Source organism: Ovis canadensis, chromosome X, assembly GCF_042477335.2.
Source record: "Ovis canadensis isolate MfBH-ARS-UI-01 breed Bighorn chromosome X, ARS-UI_OviCan_v2, whole genome shotgun sequence".
NCBI lineage: Eukaryota > Metazoa > Chordata > Mammalia > Artiodactyla > Bovidae > Ovis > Ovis canadensis.
This window is the reverse complement of record NC_091727.1, coordinates 8,307,686-8,324,437: the sequence shown is the minus strand read 5'-3', so window position 1 is coordinate 8,324,437 and position 16,752 is coordinate 8,307,686.

Here is a 16,752-nt window from a genome sequence, read left to right as displayed (position 1 = left end):
TCCAGCCAAGTAGGGCTTGAGCCAAACGAGGCTGGGCTGCCTCTTCTTCCCTCGAGGAGGCTCACCTCCCCGCCAGCTGTTCACTGGGCTTCCAGGTGGGGGCGCTCTTCCCGTCCTGTAGGTCTTCGCTCAGGGGCTGCTTGCCCTGAACTAGGGCTGTGGGCGGGAGCCCAGGCACGCAGGGGCAGGCCCCAACCAGCTGCACACGTGTCTGCTGGGGAGGAGAGCGCTAGGGAAGCTACGTGTGTGAGGCAGCTGCTGGGCGCCCAGGGAGTCAGCCTCTGGGTGTGCGGGGCTGCAGACCCCAGCCAGGGGCCCTGGGAGCCTGGTGCACTCGGTTTGGCGCTGTGTCTGGGCGGCCAAGCAACCGCTGGAGGAGCCCTGCACTAGCCCTTCCTTCCCTCGCACAGAGCTCTTCCTGCTGGAGCCCTTGGCAGTGTGCAAGCCACCGGCCCCTGAGCCCTCCCCAAGGAAGCCTGGGGCCTAGGTGCAAAGACAAGGCAGGCGCGGAGCTGAGGCCAGGAAGGGGCCAGTGGCGTCTCCCAGCCTCGCGAAGCCGGCTCCTTCCTGGGCAGGAAGCCTAGTAGCGAGGAAAGTCTGGGCAAGGCTCGCCCAGGGCAGAGCAGCCTCGCAGCAGCAACTCTGCCAGATCGGGCCTCTGAGCAGAGTGGAGCTCTGCCGTCCTGGAGGCGCACTCGGCTCCAGCCAAGTAGGGCTTGAGCCAAACGAGGCTGGGCTGCCTCTTCTTCCCTCGAGGAGGCTCACCTCCCCGCCAGCTGTTCACTCGGCTTCCAGGTGGGGGCGCTCTGGGCGTCCTGCAGCTCTTCGCTCAGGGGCTGCTTGCCCTGAACTGGGGCTGTGGGCGGGAGCCCAGGCATGCAGGGGCAGGCCCCAACCAGCTGCACACGTGTCTGCTGGGGAGGAGAGCGCTAGGGAAACTACGTGTGTGAGGCAGCTGCTGGGCGCCCAGGGAGTCAGCCTCCGGGTGTGCGGGGCTGCAGACCCCAGCCAGGGGCCCTGGGAGCATGGTGCACTCCGTGCGGCGCTGAGTCTGGGCGGCCAAGCAACCGCTGGAGGAGCCCTGCACTTGCCCTTCCCTTCCCTCTCACAGAGCTCTCCCTGCTGAGGCCTTTGGCAGTGTGCAAGCCACCGGCCACTAAGCCCTCGCCAAGGGCGCCTGGGGCCTAGGTGCAAAGGCAAGGCAGGAGCGGAGCTGAGGCCAGGAAGGCGCCAGGGGCGTCTCCCAGCCTCGCGCAGCCTGCCTCTTCCTGGGCAGGAAGCCTAGCAGAGACGCAAGTCTGGGCAAGGCTCGCCAAGGGCAGAGCAGCCACGCGCCAGCATCTCTGCCACATCGGGCCTCTGAGCAGAGCTGGAGCTCTGCCGTCCTGAAGGCACACTCGGCTGCAGCCAAGCAGGGCTTGAGCCGCACGCGGCTGGGCTGCCTCTTCTTCCCGGAGGAGGCTTGCTTCCCAGATGCTGTTCCCTCGGCTTGCCAGCAGGGCGGCTCTGCGCCTCCTGCAGGTCTTGGCTCAGGGGCTGCTTGCCCTGAGCTGGGGCTGTGGGCGGGAGCCCAGGCACGCAGGGGCAGGCCCCAACCAGCTGCACACGTGTCTGCTGGGGAGGAGAGCGCTAGGGAAGCTACGTGTGTGAGGCCGTTGCTGGGCGCCCAGGGAGTCAGCCTCTGGGTGTGCGGGGCTGCAGACCCCAGCCAGGGGCCCTGGGAGCCTGGTGCACTCGGTTTGGCGCTGAGTCTGGGCGGCCAAGCAACCGCTGGAGGAGCCCTGCACTAGCCCTTCCTTCCCTCACAAAGAGCTCTTCCTACTGGAGCCCTTGGCAGTGTGCAAGCCACCAGCCCCTGAGCCCTCCCCAAGGAAGCCTGGGGCCTAGGTGCAAAGACAAGGCAGGCGCGGAGCTGAGGCCAGGAAGGGGCCAGTGGCGTCTCCCAGCCTCGCGCAGCCGGCTCCTTCCTGGGCAGGAAGCCTAGCAGCGAGGCAAGTCTAGGCAAGGCTCGCCCAGGGCAGAGCAGCCTCGCACCAGCAACTCTGCCAGATCGGGCCTCTGAGCAGAGCTGGAGCTCTGCCGTCCTGGAGGCGCATTCGGCTCCAGCCAAGTAGGGCTTGAGCCAAACGAGGCTGGGCTGCCTCTTGTTCCCTCGAGGAGGCTCGCCTCCATGTCAGCTGTTCACTCGGCTTCCAGGTGGGGGCGCTCTTCCCGTCCTGTAGGTCTTCGCTCAGGGGCTGCTTGCCCTGAACTAGGGCTGTGGGCGGGAGCCCAGGCCCGCAGGGGCAGGCCCCAACCAGCTGCACACGTGTCTGCTGGGGAGGAGAGCGCTAGAGAAGCTACGTGTGTGAGGCAGTTGCTGGGCGCCCAGGGAGTCAGCCTCCGGGTGTGCGGGGCTGCAGACCACAGCCAGGGGCCCTGGGAGCCTGGTGCACTCGGTTTGGCGCTGAGTCTGGGCGGCCAAGCAACCGCTGGAGGAGCCCTGCACTAGCCCTTCCTTCCCTCGCAGAGCTCTTCCTGATGGAGCACTTGGCAGTGTGCAAGCCACCGGCCCCTGAGCCCTCCCCAAGGAAGCCTGGGGCCTAGGTGCAAAGGCAAGGCAGGCGCGGACCTGAGGCCAGGAAGGGGCCAGTGGCGTCTCCCAGCCTCGCGAAGCCGGCTCCTTCCTGGGCAGGAAGCCTAGTAGCGAGGAAAGTCTGGGCAAGGCTCGCCCAGGGCAGAGCAGCCTCGCAGCAGCAACTCTGCCAGATCGGGCCTCTGAGCAGAGTGGAGCTCTGCCGTCTTGGAGGTGCACTCGGCTCCAGCCAAGTAGGGCTTGAGCCAAACGAGGCTAGGCTGCCTCTTCTTCCCTCGAGGAGGCTCGCCTCCCCGCCAGCTGTTCACTCAGCTTCCAGGTGGGGGCACTCTGCGCCTCCTGCAGGTCTTGGCTCAGGGGCTGCTTGCCCTGATCTGGGGCTGTGGGCGGGAGCCCCGGCATGCAGGGGCAGGCCCCAACCAGCTGCACACGTCTCTGCTGGGGAGGAGAGCGCTAGGGAAGCTACGTGTGTGAGGCAGCTGCTGGGCGCACAGGGAGTCAGTCTCCAGGTGTGCGGGGCTGCAGACCCCAGCCAGGGGCCCTGGGAGCCTGGTGCACTCGGTTTGGCGCTGAGTTTGGGCGGCCAAGCAACCGCTGGAGGAGCCCTGCACTAGCCCTTCCCTTCCCTCGCACAGAGCTCTTCCTGCGGGAGCCCTTGGCAGTGTGCAAGCCACCGGCCCCTAAGCCCTCCCCAAGGACGTCTGGGGCCTAGGTGCAAAGGCAAGGCAGGATCGGAGCTGAGGCCAGGAAGGGGCCAGTGGTGTCTCCCAGCCTCCCGTAGCCGGCTCCTTCCTGGGCAGGAAGCCTAGCAGCGAGGCAAGTCTGGGCAAGGCTCGCCCAGTGCAGAGCAGCCTCGCGCCAGCAACTCTGCCATTTCGGACCTCTGAGCAGAGCTGGAGCTCTGCCGTCCGGGAGGCGCACTCGGCTCCAGCCAAGTAGGGCTTGAGCCAAACGAGGCTGGGCTGCCTCTTCTTCCCTCGAGGAGGCTCACCTCCCCGCCAGCTGTTCACTGGGCTTCCAGGTGGGGGCGCTCTTCCCGTCCTGTAGGTCTTCGCTCAGGGGCTGCTTGCCCTGAACTAGGGCTGTGGGCGGGAGCCCAGGCACGCAGGGGCAGGCCCCAACCAGCTGCACACGTGTCTGCTGGGGAGGAGAGCGCTAGGGAAGCTACGTGTGTGAGGCAGCTGCTGGGCGCCCAGGGAGTCAGCCTCTGGGTGTGCGGGGCTGCAGACCCCAGCCAGGGGCCCTGGGAGCCTGGTGCACTCGGTTTGGCGCTGTGTCTGGGCGGCCAAGCAACCGCTGGAGGAGCCCTGCACTAGCCCTTCCTTCCCTCGCACAGAGCTCTTCCTGCTGGAGCCCTTGGCAGTGTGCAAGCCACCGGCCCCTGAGCCCTCCCCAAGGAAGCCTGGGGCCTAGGTGCAAAGACAAGGCAGGCGCGGAGCTGAGGCCAGGAAGGGGCCAGTGGCGTCTCCCAGCCTCGCGAAGCCGGCTCCTTCCTGGGCAGGAAGCCTAGTAGCGAGGAAAGTCTGGGCAAGGCTCGCCCAGGGCAGAGCAGCCTCGCAGCAGCAACTCTGCCAGATCGGGCCTCTGAGCAGAGTGGAGCTCTGCCGTCCTGGAGGCGCACTCGGCTCCAGCCAAGTAGGGCTTGAGCCAAACGAGGCTGGGCTGCCTCTTCTTCCCTCGAGGAGGCTCACCTCCCCGCCAGCTGTTCACTCGGCTTCCAGGTGGGGGCGCTCTGGGCGTCCTGCAGCTCTTCGCTCAGGGGCTGCTTGCCCTGAACTGGGGCTGTGGGCGGGAGCCCAGGCATGCAGGGGCAGGCCCCAACCAGCTGCACACGTGTCTGCTGGGGAGGAGAGCGCTAGGGAAACTACGTGTGTGAGGCAGCTGCTGGGCGCCCAGGGAGTCAGCCTCCGGGTGTGCGGGGCTGCAGACCCCAGCCAGGGGCCCTGGGAGCATGGTGCACTCCGTGCGGCGCTGAGTCTGGGCGGCCAAGCAACCGCTGGAGGAGCCCTGCACTTGCCCTTCCCTTCCCTCTCACAGAGCTCTCCCTGCTGAGGCCTTTGGCAGTGTGCAAGCCACCGGCCACTAAGCCCTCGCCAAGGGCGCCTGGGGCCTAGGTGCAAAGGCAAGGCAGGAGCGGAGCTGAGGCCAGGAAGGCGCCAGGGGCGTCTCCCAGCCTCGCGCAGCCTGCCTCTTCCTGGGCAGGAAGCCTAGCAGAGACGCAAGTCTGGGCAAGGCTCGCCAAGGGCAGAGCAGCCACGCGCCAGCATCTCTGCCACATCGGGCCTCTGAGCAGAGCTGGAGCTCTGCCGTCCTGAAGGCACACTCGGCTGCAGCCAAGCAGGGCTTGAGCCGCACGCGGCTGGGCTGCCTCTTCTTCCCGGAGGAGGCTTGCTTCCCAGATGCTGTTCCCTCGGCTTGCCAGCAGGGCGGCTCTGCGCCTCCTGCAGGTCTTGGCTCAGGGGCTGCTTGCCCTGAGCTGGGGCTGTGGGCGGGAGCCCAGGCACGCAGGGGCAGGCCCCAACCAGCTGCACACGTGTCTGCTGGGGAGGAGAGCGCTAGGGAAGCTACGTGTGTGAGGCCGTTGCTGGGCGCCCAGGGAGTCAGCCTCTGGGTGTGCGGGGCTGCAGACCCCAGCCAGAGGCCCTGGGAGCCTGGTGCACTCGGTTTGGCGCTGAGTCTGGGCGGCCAAGCAACCGCTGGAGGAGCCCTGCACTAGCCCTTCCTTCCCTCACAAAGAGCTCTTCCTACTGGAGCCCTTGGCAGTGTGCAAGCCACCAGCCCCTGAGCCCTCCCCAAGGAAGCCTGGGGCCTAGGTGCAAAGACAAGGCAGGCGCGGAGCTGAGGCCAGGAAGGGGCCAGTGGCGTCTCCCAGCCTCGCGAAGCCGGCTCCTTCCTGGGCAGGAAGCCTAGTAGCGAGGAAAGTCTGGGCAAGGCTCGCCCAGGGCAGAGTAGCCTCTCAGCAGCAACTCTGCCAGAACGGGCCTCTGAGCAGAGTGGAGCTCTGCCGTCCTGGAGGCGCACTCGGCTCCAGCCAAGTAGGGCTTGAGCCAAACGAGGCTGGGCTGCCTCTTCTTCCCTCGAGGAGGCTCACCTCCCCGCCAGCTGTTCACTCGGCTTCCAGGTGGGGGCGCTCTGGGCGTCCTGCAGGTCTTCGCTCAGGGGCTGCTTGCCGTGAACTGGGGCTGTGGGCGGGAGCCCAGGCATGCAGGGGCAGGCCCCAACCAGCTGCACACGTCTCTGCTGGGGAGGAGAGCGCTAGGGAAACTACGTGTGTGAGGCAGCTGCTGGGCGCCCAGGGAGTCAGCCTCCGGGTGGACCTGGCTGAAGACTCCAGCCAGGGCCCCAAGGAACCTGGCGCACTCCGTGCGGTGCTGAGTCTGGGCGGCCAAGCAACCACTGGAGGAGCCCTGCACTTGCCCTTCCCTTCCCTCGCACAGAGCTCTTCCTGCTGGAGCCCTTGGCAGTGTGCAAGCCACCAGCCCCTAAGCCCTCCCAAAGGACGCCTGGGGCCTAGGTGCAAAGGCAAGGCAGGAGCAGAGCTGAGGCCAGGAAGGCGCCAGTGGCGTCTCCCTTCCTCGCGAAGCCTGCTCCTTCCTGGGCAGGAAGCCTAGCAGCGAGGAAGTCTTGGCAAGGCTCGCCCAGGGCAGAGCAGCCTCGCGCCAGCAACTTTGCCAGATCGGGCCTCTGAGCAGAGCTGGAGCTCTGCCGTCCTGGAGGCGCACTCGGCTCCAGCCAAGTAGGGCTTGAGCCAAACGAGGCTGGGCTGCCTCTTCTTCCCTTGTGGAGGCTCGCCTGCCCGCCTGCTCTTCACTCGGCTTCCAGGTGGGGGCGCTCTGCGCCTCCTGCAGGTCTTGGTTCAGGGGCTGCTTGCCCTGAGCTGGGGCTGTGGGCGGGAGCCCAGGCACGCAGGGGCAGGCCCCAACCAGCTGCACACGTGTCTGCTGGGGAGGAGAGCGCTAGGGAAGCTACGTGTGTGAGGCAGCTGCTGGGCGCCCAGGGAGTCAGCCTCTGGGTGTGCGGGGCTGCAGACCCCAGCCAGGGGCCCTGGGAGCCTGGTGCACTCGGTTTGGCGCTGAGTCTGGGCGGCCAAGCAACCGCTGTTGGAGCCCTGCACTAGCACTTCCCTTCCCTCACACAGAGCTCTTCCTGCTGGAGCCCTTGGCAGTGTGCAAGCCACCGGCCCCTAAGCCCTCCTCAAGGACGCCTGGGGCCTAGGTGCAAAGACAAGGCAGGCGCGGAGCTGAGGCCAGGAAGGGGCCAGTGGCGTCTCCCAGCCTCGCGCAGCCGGCTCCTTCCTGGGCAGGAAGCCTAGCAGCGAGGCAAGTCTAGGCAAGGCTCGCCCAGGGCAGAGCAGCCTCGCACCAGCAACTCTGCCAGATCGGGCCTCTGAGCAGAGCTGGAGCTCTGCCGTCCTGGAGGCGCATTCGGCTCCAGCCAAGTAGGGCTTGAGCCAAACGAGGCTGGGCTGCCTCTTGTTCCCTCGAGGAGGCTCGCCTCCATGTCAGCTGTTCACTCGGCTTCCAGGTGGGGGCGCTCTTCCCGTCCTGTAGGTCTTCGCTCAGGGGCTGCTTGCCCTGAACTAGGGCTGTGGGCGGGAGCCCAGGCCCGCAGGGGCAGGCCCCAACCAGCTGCACACGTGTCTGCTGGGGAGGAGAGCGCTAGAGAAGCTACGTGTGTGAGGCAGTTGCTGGGCGCCCAGGGAGTCAGCCTCCGGGTGTGCGGGGCTGCAGACCACAGCCAGGGGCCCTGGGAGCCTGGTGCACTCGGTTTGGCGCTGAGTCTGGGCGGCCAAGCAACCGCTGGAGGAGCCCTGCACTAGCCCTTCCTTCCCTCGCAGAGCTCTTCCTGATGGAGCACTTGGCAGTGTGCAAGCCACCGGCCCCTGAGCCCTCCCCAAGGAAGCCTGGGGCCTAGGTGCAAAGGCAAGGCAGGCGCGGACCTGAGGCCAGGAAGGGGCCAGTGGCGTCTCCCAGCCTCGCGAAGCCGGCTCCTTCCTGGGCAGGAAGCCTAGTAGCGAGGAAAGTCTGGGCAAGGCTCGCCCAGGGCAGAGCAGCCTCGCAGCAGCAACTCTGCCAGATCGGGCCTCTGAGCAGAGTGGAGCTCTGCCGTCTTGGAGGCGCACTCGGCTCCAGCCAAGTAGGGCTTGAGCCAAACGAGGCTAGGCTGCCTCTTCTTCCCTCGAGGAGGCTCGCCTCCCCGCCAGCTGTTCACTCAGCTTCCAGGTGGGGGCACTCTGCGCCTCCTGCAGGTCTTGGCTCAGGGGCTGCTTGCCCTGATCTGGGGCTGTGGGCGGGAGCCCCGGCACGCAGGGGCAGGCCCCAACCAGCTGCACAGGTCTCTGCTGGGGAGGAGAGCGCTAGGGAAGCTACGTGTGTGAGGCAGCTGCTGGGCGCACAGGGAGTCAGTCTCCAGGTGTGCGGGGCTGCAGACCCCAGCCAGGGGCCCTGGGAGCCTGGTGCACTCGGTTTGGCGCTGAGTTTGGGCGGCCAAGCAACCGCTGGAGGAGCCCTGCACTAGCCCTTCCCTTCCCTCGCACAGAGCTCTTCCTGCGGGAGCCCTTGGCAGTGTGCAAGCCACCGGCCCCTAAGCCCTCCCCAAGGACGTCTGGGGCCTAGGTGCAAAGGCAAGGCAGGATCGGAGCTGAGGCCAGGAAGGGGCCAGTGGTGTCTCCCAGCCTCCCGTAGCCGGCTCCTTCCTGGGCAGGAAGCCTAGCAGCGAGGCAAGTCTGGGCAAGGCTCGCCCAGTGCAGAGCAGCCTCGCGCCAGCAACTCTGCCATTTCGGACCTCTGAGCAGAGCTGGAGCTCTGCCGTCCGGGAGGCGCACTCGGCTCCAGCCAAGTAGGGCTTGAGCCAAACGAGGCTGGGCTGCCTCTTCTTCCCTCGAGGAGGCTCACCTCCCCGCCAGCTGTTCACTGGGCTTCCAGGTGGGGGCGCTCTTCCCGTCCTGTAGGTCTTCGCTCAGGGGCTGCTTGCCCTGAACTAGGGCTGTGGGCGGGAGCCCAGGCACGCAGGGGCAGGCCCCAACCAGCTGCACACGTGTCTGCTGGGGAGGAGAGCGCTAGGGAAGCTACGTGTGTGAGGCAGCTGCTGGGCGCCCAGGGAGTCAGCCTCTGGGTGTGCGGGGCTGCAGACCCCAGCCAGGGGCCCTGGGAGCCTGGTGCACTCGGTTTGGCGCTGTGTCTGGGCGGCCAAGCAACCGCTGGAGGAGCCCTGCACTAGCCCTTCCTTCCCTCGCACAGAGCTCTTCCTGCTGGAGCCCTTGGCAGTGTGCAAGCCACCGGCCCCTGAGCCCTCCCCAAGGAAGCCTGGGGCCTAGGTGCAAAGACAAGGCAGGCGCGGAGCTGAGGCCAGGAAGGGGCCAGTGGCGTCTCCCAGCCTCGCGAAGCCGGCTCCTTCCTGGGCAGGAAGCCTAGTAGCGAGGAAAGTCTGGGCAAGGCTCGCCCAGGGCAGAGCAGCCTCGCAGCAGCAACTCTGCCAGATCGGGCCTCTGAGCAGAGTGGAGCTCTGCCGTCCTGGAGGCGCACTCGGCTCCAGCCAAGTAGGGCTTGAGCCAAACGAGGCTGGGCTGCCTCTTCTTCCCTCGAGGAGGCTCACCTCCCCGCCAGCTGTTCACTCGGCTTCCAGGTGGGGGCGCTCTGGGCGTCCTGCAGCTCTTCGCTCAGGGGCTGCTTGCCCTGAACTGGGGCTGTGGGCGGGAGCCCAGGCATGCAGGGGCAGGCCCCAACCAGCTGCACACGTGTCTGCTGGGGAGGAGAGCGCTAGGGAAACTACGTGTGTGAGGCAGCTGCTGGGCGCCCAGGGAGTCAGCCTCCGGGTGTGCGGGGCTGCAGACCCCAGCCAGGGGCCCTGGGAGCATGGTGCACTCCGTGCGGCGCTGAGTCTGGGCGGCCAAGCAACCGCTGGAGGAGCCCTGCACTTGCCCTTCCCTTCCCTCTCACAGAGCTCTCCCTGCTGAGGCCTTTGGCAGTGTGCAAGCCACCGGCCACTAAGCCCTCGCCAAGGGCGCCTGGGGCCTAGGTGCAAAGGCAAGGCAGGAGCGGAGCTGAGGCCAGGAAGGCGCCAGGGGCGTCTCCCAGCCTCGCGCAGCCTGCCTCTTCCTGGGCAGGAAGCCTAGCAGAGACGCAAGTCTGGGCAAGGCTCGCCAAGGGCAGAGCAGCCACGCGCCAGCATCTCTGCCACATCGGGCCTCTGAGCAGAGCTGGAGCTCTGCCGTCCTGAAGGCACACTCGGCTGCAGCCAAGCAGGGCTTGAGCCGCACGCGGCTGGGCTGCCTCTTCTTCCCGGAGGAGGCTTGCTTCCCAGATGCTGTTCCCTCGGCTTGCCAGCAGGGCGGCTCTGCGCCTCCTGCAGGTCTTGGCTCAGGGGCTGCTTGCCCTGAGCTGGGGCTGTGGGCGGGAGCCCAGGCACGCAGGGGCAGGCCCCAACCAGCTGCACACGTGTCTGCTGGGGAGGAGAGCGCTAGGGAAGCTACGTGTGTGAGGCCGTTGCTGGGCGCCCAGGGAGTCAGCCTCTGGGTGTGCGGGGCTGCAGACCCCAGCCAGGGGCCCTGGGAGCCTGGTGCACTCGGTTTGGCGCTGAGTCTGGGCGGCCAAGCAACCGCTGGAGGAGCCCTGCACTAGCCCTTCCTTCCCTCACAAAGAGCTCTTCCTACTGGAGCCCTTGGCAGTGTGCAAGCCACCATCCCCTGAGCCCTCCCCAAGGAAGCCTGGGGCCTAGGTGCAAAGACAAGGCAGGCGCGGAGCTGAGGCCAGGAAGGGGCCAGTGGCGTCTCCCAGCCTCGCGAAGCCGGCTCCTTCCTGGGCAGGAAGCCTAGTAGCGAGGAAAGTCTGGGCAAGGCTCGCCCAGGGCAGAGTAGCCTCTCAGCAGCAACTCTGCCAGAACGGGCCTCTGAGCAGAGTGGAGCTCTGCCGTCCTGGAGGCGCACTCGGGTCCAGCCAAGTAGGGCTTGAGCCAAACGAGGCTGGGCTGCCTCTTCTTCCCTCGAGGAGGCTCACCTCCCCGCCAGCTGTTCACTCGGCTTCCAGGTGGGGGCGCTCTGGGCGTCCTGCAGGTCTTCGCTCAGGGGCTGCTTGCCCTGAACTGGGGCTGTGGGCGGGAGCCCAGGCATGCAGGGGCAGGCCCCAACCAGCTGCACACGTCTCTGCTGGGGAGGAGAGCGCTAGGGAAACTACGTGTGTGAGGCAGCTGCTGGGCGCCCAGGGAGTCAGCCTCCGGGTGGACCTGGCTGAAGACTCCAGCCAGGGCCCCAAGGAACCTGGCGCACTCCGTGCGGTGCTGAGTCTGGGCGGCCAAGCAACCACTGGAGGAGCCCTGCACTTGCCCTTCCCTTCCCTCGCACAGAGCTCTTCCTGCTGGAGCCCTTGGCAGTGTGCAAGCCACCAGCCCCTAAGCCCTCCCAAAGGACGCCTGGGGCCTAGGTGCAAAGGCAAGGCAGGAGCAGAGCTGAGGCCAGGAAGGCGCCAGTGGCGTCTCCCTTCCTCGCGAAGCCTGCTCCTTCCTGGGCAGGAAGCCTAGCAGCGAGGAAGTCTTGGCAAGGCTCGCCCAGGGCAGAGCAGCCTCGCGCCAGCAACTTTGCCAGATCGGGCCTCTGAGCAGAGCTGGAGCTCTGCCGTCCTGGAGGCGCACTCGGCTCCAGCCAAGTAGGGCTTGAGCCAAACGAGGCTGGGCTGCCTCTTCTTCCCTTGTGGAGGCTCGCCTGCCCGCCTGCTCTTCACTCGGCTTCCAGGTGGGGGCGCTCTGCGCCTCCTGCAGGTCTTGGTTCAGGGGCTGCTTGCCCTGAGCTGGGGCTGTGGGCGGGAGCCCAGGCACGCAGGGGCAGGCCCCAACCAGCTGCACACGTGTCTGCTGGGGAGGAGAGCGCTAGGGAAGCTACGTGTGTGAGGCAGCTGCTGGGCGCCCAGGGAGTCAGCCTCTGGGTGTGCGGGGCTGCAGACCCCAGCCAGGGGCCCTGGGAGCCTGGTGCACTCGGTTTGGCGCTGAGTCTGGGCGGCCAAGCAACCGCTGTTGGAGCCCTGCACTAGCACTTCCCTTCCCTCACACAGAGCTCTTCCTGCTGGAGCCCTTGGCAGTGTGCAAGCCACCGGCCCCTAAGCCCTCCTCAAGGACGCCTGGGGCCTAGGTGCAAAGACAAGGCAGGCGCGGAGCTGAGGCCAGGAAGGGGCCAGTGGCGTCTCCCAGCCTCGCGCAGCCGGCTCCTTCCTGGGCAGGAAGCCTAGCAGCGAGGCAAGTCTAGGCAAGGCTCGCCCAGGGCAGAGCAGCCTCGCACCAGCAACTCTGCCAGATCGGGCCTCTGAGCAGAGCTGGAGCTCTGCCGTCCTGGAGGCGCATTCGGCTCCAGCCAAGTAGGGCTTGAGCCAAACGAGGCTGGGCTGCCTCTTGTTCCCTCGAGGAGGCTCGCCTCCATGTCAGCTGTTCACTCGGCTTCCAGGTGGGGGCGCTCTTCCCGTCCTGTAGGTCTTCGCTCAGGGGCTGCTTGCCCTGAACTAGGGCTGTGGGCGGGAGCCCAGGCCCGCAGGGGCAGGCCCCAACCAGCTGCACACGTGTCTGCTGGGGAGGAGAGCGCTAGAGAAGCTACGTGTGTGAGGCAGTTGCTGGGCGCCCAGGGAGTCAGCCTCCGGGTGTGCGGGGCTGCAGACCACAGCCAGGGGCCCTGGGAGCCTGGTGCACTCGGTTTGGCGCTGAGTCTGGGCGGCCAAGCAACCGCTGGAGGAGCCCTGCACTAGCCCTTCCTTCCCTCGCAGAGCTCTTCCTGATGGAGCACTTGGCAGTGTGCAAGCCACCGGCCCCTGAGCCCTCCCCAAGGAAGCCTGGGGCCTAGGTGCAAAGGCAAGGCAGGCGCGGACCTGAGGCCAGGAAGGGGCCAGTGGCGTCTCCCAGCCTCGCGAAGCCGGCTCCTTCCTGGGCAGGAAGCCTAGTAGCGAGGAAAGTCTGGGCAAGGCTCGCCCAGGGCAGAGCAGCCTCGCAGCAGCAACTCTGCCAGATCGGGCCTCTGAGCAGAGTGGAGCTCTGCCGTCTTGGAGGCGCACTCGGCTCCAGCCAAGTAGGGCTTGAGCCAAACGAGGCTAGGCTGCCTCTTCTTCCCTCGAGGAGGCTCGCCTCCCCGCCAGCTGTTCACTCAGCTTCCAGGTGGGGGCACTCTGCGCCTCCTGCAGGTCTTGGCTCAGGGGCTGCTTGCCCTGATCTGGGGCTGTGGGCGGGAGCCCCGGCACGCAGGGGCAGGCCCCAACCAGCTGCACACGTCTCTGCTGGGGAGGAGAGCGCTAGGGAAGCTACGTGTGTGAGGCAGCTGCTGGGCGCACAGGGAGTCAGTCTCCAGGTGTGCGGGGCTGCAGACCCCAGCCAGGGGCCCTGGGAGCCTGGTGCACTCGGTTTGGCGCTGAGTTTGGGCGGCCAAGCAACCGCTGGAGGAGCCCTGCACTAGCCCTTCCCTTCCCTCGCACAGAGCTCTTCCTGCGGGAGCCCTTGGCAGTGTGCAAGCCACCGGCCCCTAAGCCCTCCCCAAGGACGTCTGGGGCCTAGGTGCAAAGGCAAGGCAGGATCGGAGCTGAGGCCAGGAAGGGGCCAGTGGTGTCTCCCAGCCTCCCGTAGCCGGCTCCTTCCTGGGCAGGAAGCCTAGCAGCGAGGCAAGTCTGGGCAAGGCTCGCCCAGTGCAGAGCAGCCTCGCGCCAGCAACTCTGCCATTTCGGACCTCTGAGCAGAGCTGGAGCTCTGCCGTCCGGGAGGCGCACTCGGCTCCAGCCAAGTAGGGCTTGAGCCAAACGAGGCTGGGCTGCCTCTTCTTCCCTCGAGGAGGCTCACCTCCCCGCCAGCTGTTCACTGGGCTTCCAGGTGGGGGCGCTCTTCCCGTCCTGTAGGTCTTCGCTCAGGGGCTGCTTGCCCTGAACTAGGGCTGTGGGCGGGAGCCCAGGCACGCAGGGGCAGGCCCCAACCAGCTGCACACGTGTCTGCTGGGGAGGAGAGCGCTAGGGAAGCTACGTGTGTGAGGCAGCTGCTGGGCGCCCAGGGAGTCAGCCTCTGGGTGTGCGGGGCTGCAGACCCCAGCCAGGGGCCCTGGGAGCCTGGTGCACTCGGTTTGGCGCTGTGTCTGGGCGGCCAAGCAACCGCTGGAGGAGCCCTGCACTAGCCCTTCCTTCCCTCGCACAGAGCTCTTCCTGCTGGAGCCCTTGGCAGTGTGCAAGCCACCGGCCCCTGAGCCCTCCCCAAGGAAGCCTGGGGCCTAGGTGCAAAGACAAGGCAGGCGCGGAGCTGAGGCCAGGAAGGGGCCAGTGGCGTCTCCCAGCCTCGCGAAGCCGGCTCCTTCCTGGGCAGGAAGCCTAGTAGCGAGGAAAGTCTGGGCAAGGCTCGCCCAGGGCAGAGCAGCCTCGCAGCAGCAACTCTGCCAGATCGGGCCTCTGAGCAGAGTGGAGCTCTGCCGTCCTGGAGGCGCACTCGGCTCCAGCCAAGTAGGGCTTGAGCCAAACGAGGCTGGGCTGCCTCTTCTTCCCTCGAGGAGGCTCACCTCCCCGCCAGCTGTTCACTCGGCTTCCAGGTGGGGGCGCTCTGGGCGTCCTGCAGCTCTTCGCTCAGGGGCTGCTTGCCCTGAACTGGGGCTGTGGGCGGGAGCCCAGGCATGCAGGGGCAGGCCCCAACCAGCTGCACACGTGTCTGCTGGGGAGGAGAGCGCTAGGGAAACTACGTGTGTGAGGCAGCTGCTGGGCGCCCAGGGAGTCAGCCTCCGGGTGTGCGGGGCTGCAGACCCCAGCCAGGGGCCCTGGGAGCATGGTGCACTCCGTGCGGCGCTGAGTCTGGGCGGCCAAGCAACCGCTGGAGGAGCCCTGCACTTGCCCTTCCCTTCCCTCTCACAGAGCTCTCCCTGCTGAGGCCTTTGGCAGTGTGCAAGCCACCGGCCACTAAGCCCTCGCCAAGGGCGCCTGGGGCCTAGGTGCAAAGGCAAGGCAGGAGCGGAGCTGAGGCCAGGAAGGCGCCAGGGGCGTCTCCCAGCCTCGCGCAGCCTGCCTCTTCCTGGGCAGGAAGCCTAGCAGAGACGCAAGTCTGGGCAAGGCTCGCCAAGGGCAGAGCAGCCACGCGCCAGCATCTCTGCCACATCGGGCCTCTGAGCAGAGCTGGAGCTCTGCCGTCCTGAAGGCACACTCGGCTGCAGCCAAGCAGGGCTTGAGCCGCACGCGGCTGGGCTGCCTCTTCTTCCCGGAGGAGGCTTGCTTCCCAGATGCTGTTCCCTCGGCTTGCCAGCAGGGCGGCTCTGCGCCTCCTGCAGGTCTTGGCTCAGGGGCTGCTTGCCCTGAGCTGGGGCTGTGGGCGGGAGCCCAGGCACGCAGGGGCAGGCCCCAACCAGCTGCACACGTGTCTGCTGGGGAGGAGAGCGCTAGGGAAGCTACGTGTGTGAGGCCGTTGCTGGGCGCCCAGGGAGTCAGCCTCTGGGTGTGCGGGGCTGCAGACCCCAGCCAGGGGCCCTGGGAGCCTGGTGCACTCGGTTTGGCGCTGAGTCTGGGCGGCCAAGCAACCGCTGGAGGAGCCCTGCACTAGCCCTTCCTTCCCTCACAAAGAGCTCTTCCTACTGGAGCCCTTGGCAGTGTGCAAGCCACCAGCCCCTGAGCCCTCCCCAAGGAAGCCTGGGGCCTAGGTGCAAAGACAAGGCAGGCGCGGAGCTGAGGCCAGGAAGGGGCCAGTGGCGTCTCCCAGCCTCGCGCAGCCGGCTCCTTCCTGGGCAGGAAGCCTAGCAGCGAGGCAAGTCTAGGCAAGGCTCGCCCAGGGCAGAGCAGCCTCGCACCAGCAACTCTGCCAGATCGGGCCTCTGAGCAGAGCTGGAGCTCTGCCGTCCTGGAGGCGCATTCGGCTCCAGCCAAGTAGGGCTTGAGCCAAACGAGGCTGGGCTGCCTCTTGTTCCCTCGAGGAGGCTCGCCTCCATGTCAGCTGTTCACTCGGCTTCCAGGTGGGGGCGCTCTTCCCGTCCTGTAGGTCTTCGCTCAGGGGCTGCTTGCCCTGAACTAGGGCTGTGGGCGGGAGCCCAGGCCCGCAGGGGCAGGCCCCAACCAGCTGCACACGTGTCTGCTGGGGAGGAGAGCGCTAGAGAAGCTACGTGTGTGAGGCAGTTGCTGGGCGCCCAGGGAGTCAGCCTCCGGGTGTGCGGGGCTGCAGACCACAGCCAGGGGCCCTGGGAGCCTGGTGCACTCGGTTTGGCGCTGAGTCTGGGCGGCCAAGCAACCGCTGGAGGAGCCCTGCACTAGCCCTTCCTTCCCTCGCAGAGCTCTTCCTGATGGAGCACTTGGCAGTGTGCAAGCCACCGGCCCCTGAGCCCTCCCCAAGGAAGCCTGGGGCCTAGGTGCAAAGGCAAGGCAGGCGCGGACCTGAGGCCAGGAAGGGGCCAGTGGCGTCTCCCAGCCTCGCGAAGCCGGCTCCTTCCTGGGCAGGAAGCCTAGTAGCGAGGAAAGTCTGGGCAAGGCTCGCCCAGGGCAGAGCAGCCTCGCAGCAGCAACTCTGCCAGATCGGGCCTCTGAGCAGAGTGGAGCTCTGCCGTCTTGGAGGTGCACTCGGCTCCAGCCAAGTAGGGCTTGAGCCAAACGAGGCTAGGCTGCCTCTTCTTCCCTCGAGGAGGCTCGCCTCCCCGCCAGCTGTTCACTCAGCTTCCAGGTGGGGGCACTCTGCGCCTCCTGCAGGTCTTGGCTCAGGGGCTGCTTGCCCTGATCTGGGGCTGTGGGCGGGAGCCCCGGCACGCAGGGGCAGGCCCCAACCAGCTGCACACGTCTCTGCTGGGGAGGAGAGCGCTAGGGAAGCTACGTGTGTGAGGCAGCTGCTGGGCGCACAGGGAGTCAGTCTCCAGGTGTGCGGGGCTGCAGACCCCAGCCAGGGGCCCTGGGAGCCTGGTGCACTCGGTTTGGCGCTGAGTTTGGGCGGCCAAGCAACCGCTGGAGGAGCCCTGCACTAGCCCTTCCCTTCCCTCGCACAGAGCTCTTCCTGCGGGAGCCCTTGGCAGTGTGCAAGCCACCGGCCCCTAAGCCCTCCCCAAGGACGTCTGGGGCCTAGGTGCAAAGGCAAGGCAGGATCGGAGCTGAGGCCAGGAAGGGGCCAGTGGTGTCTCCCAGCCTCCCGTAGCCGGCTCCTTCCTGGGCAGGAAGCCTAGCAGCGAGGCAAGTCTGGGCAAGGCTCGCCCAGTGCAGAGCAGCCTCGCGCCAGCAACTCTG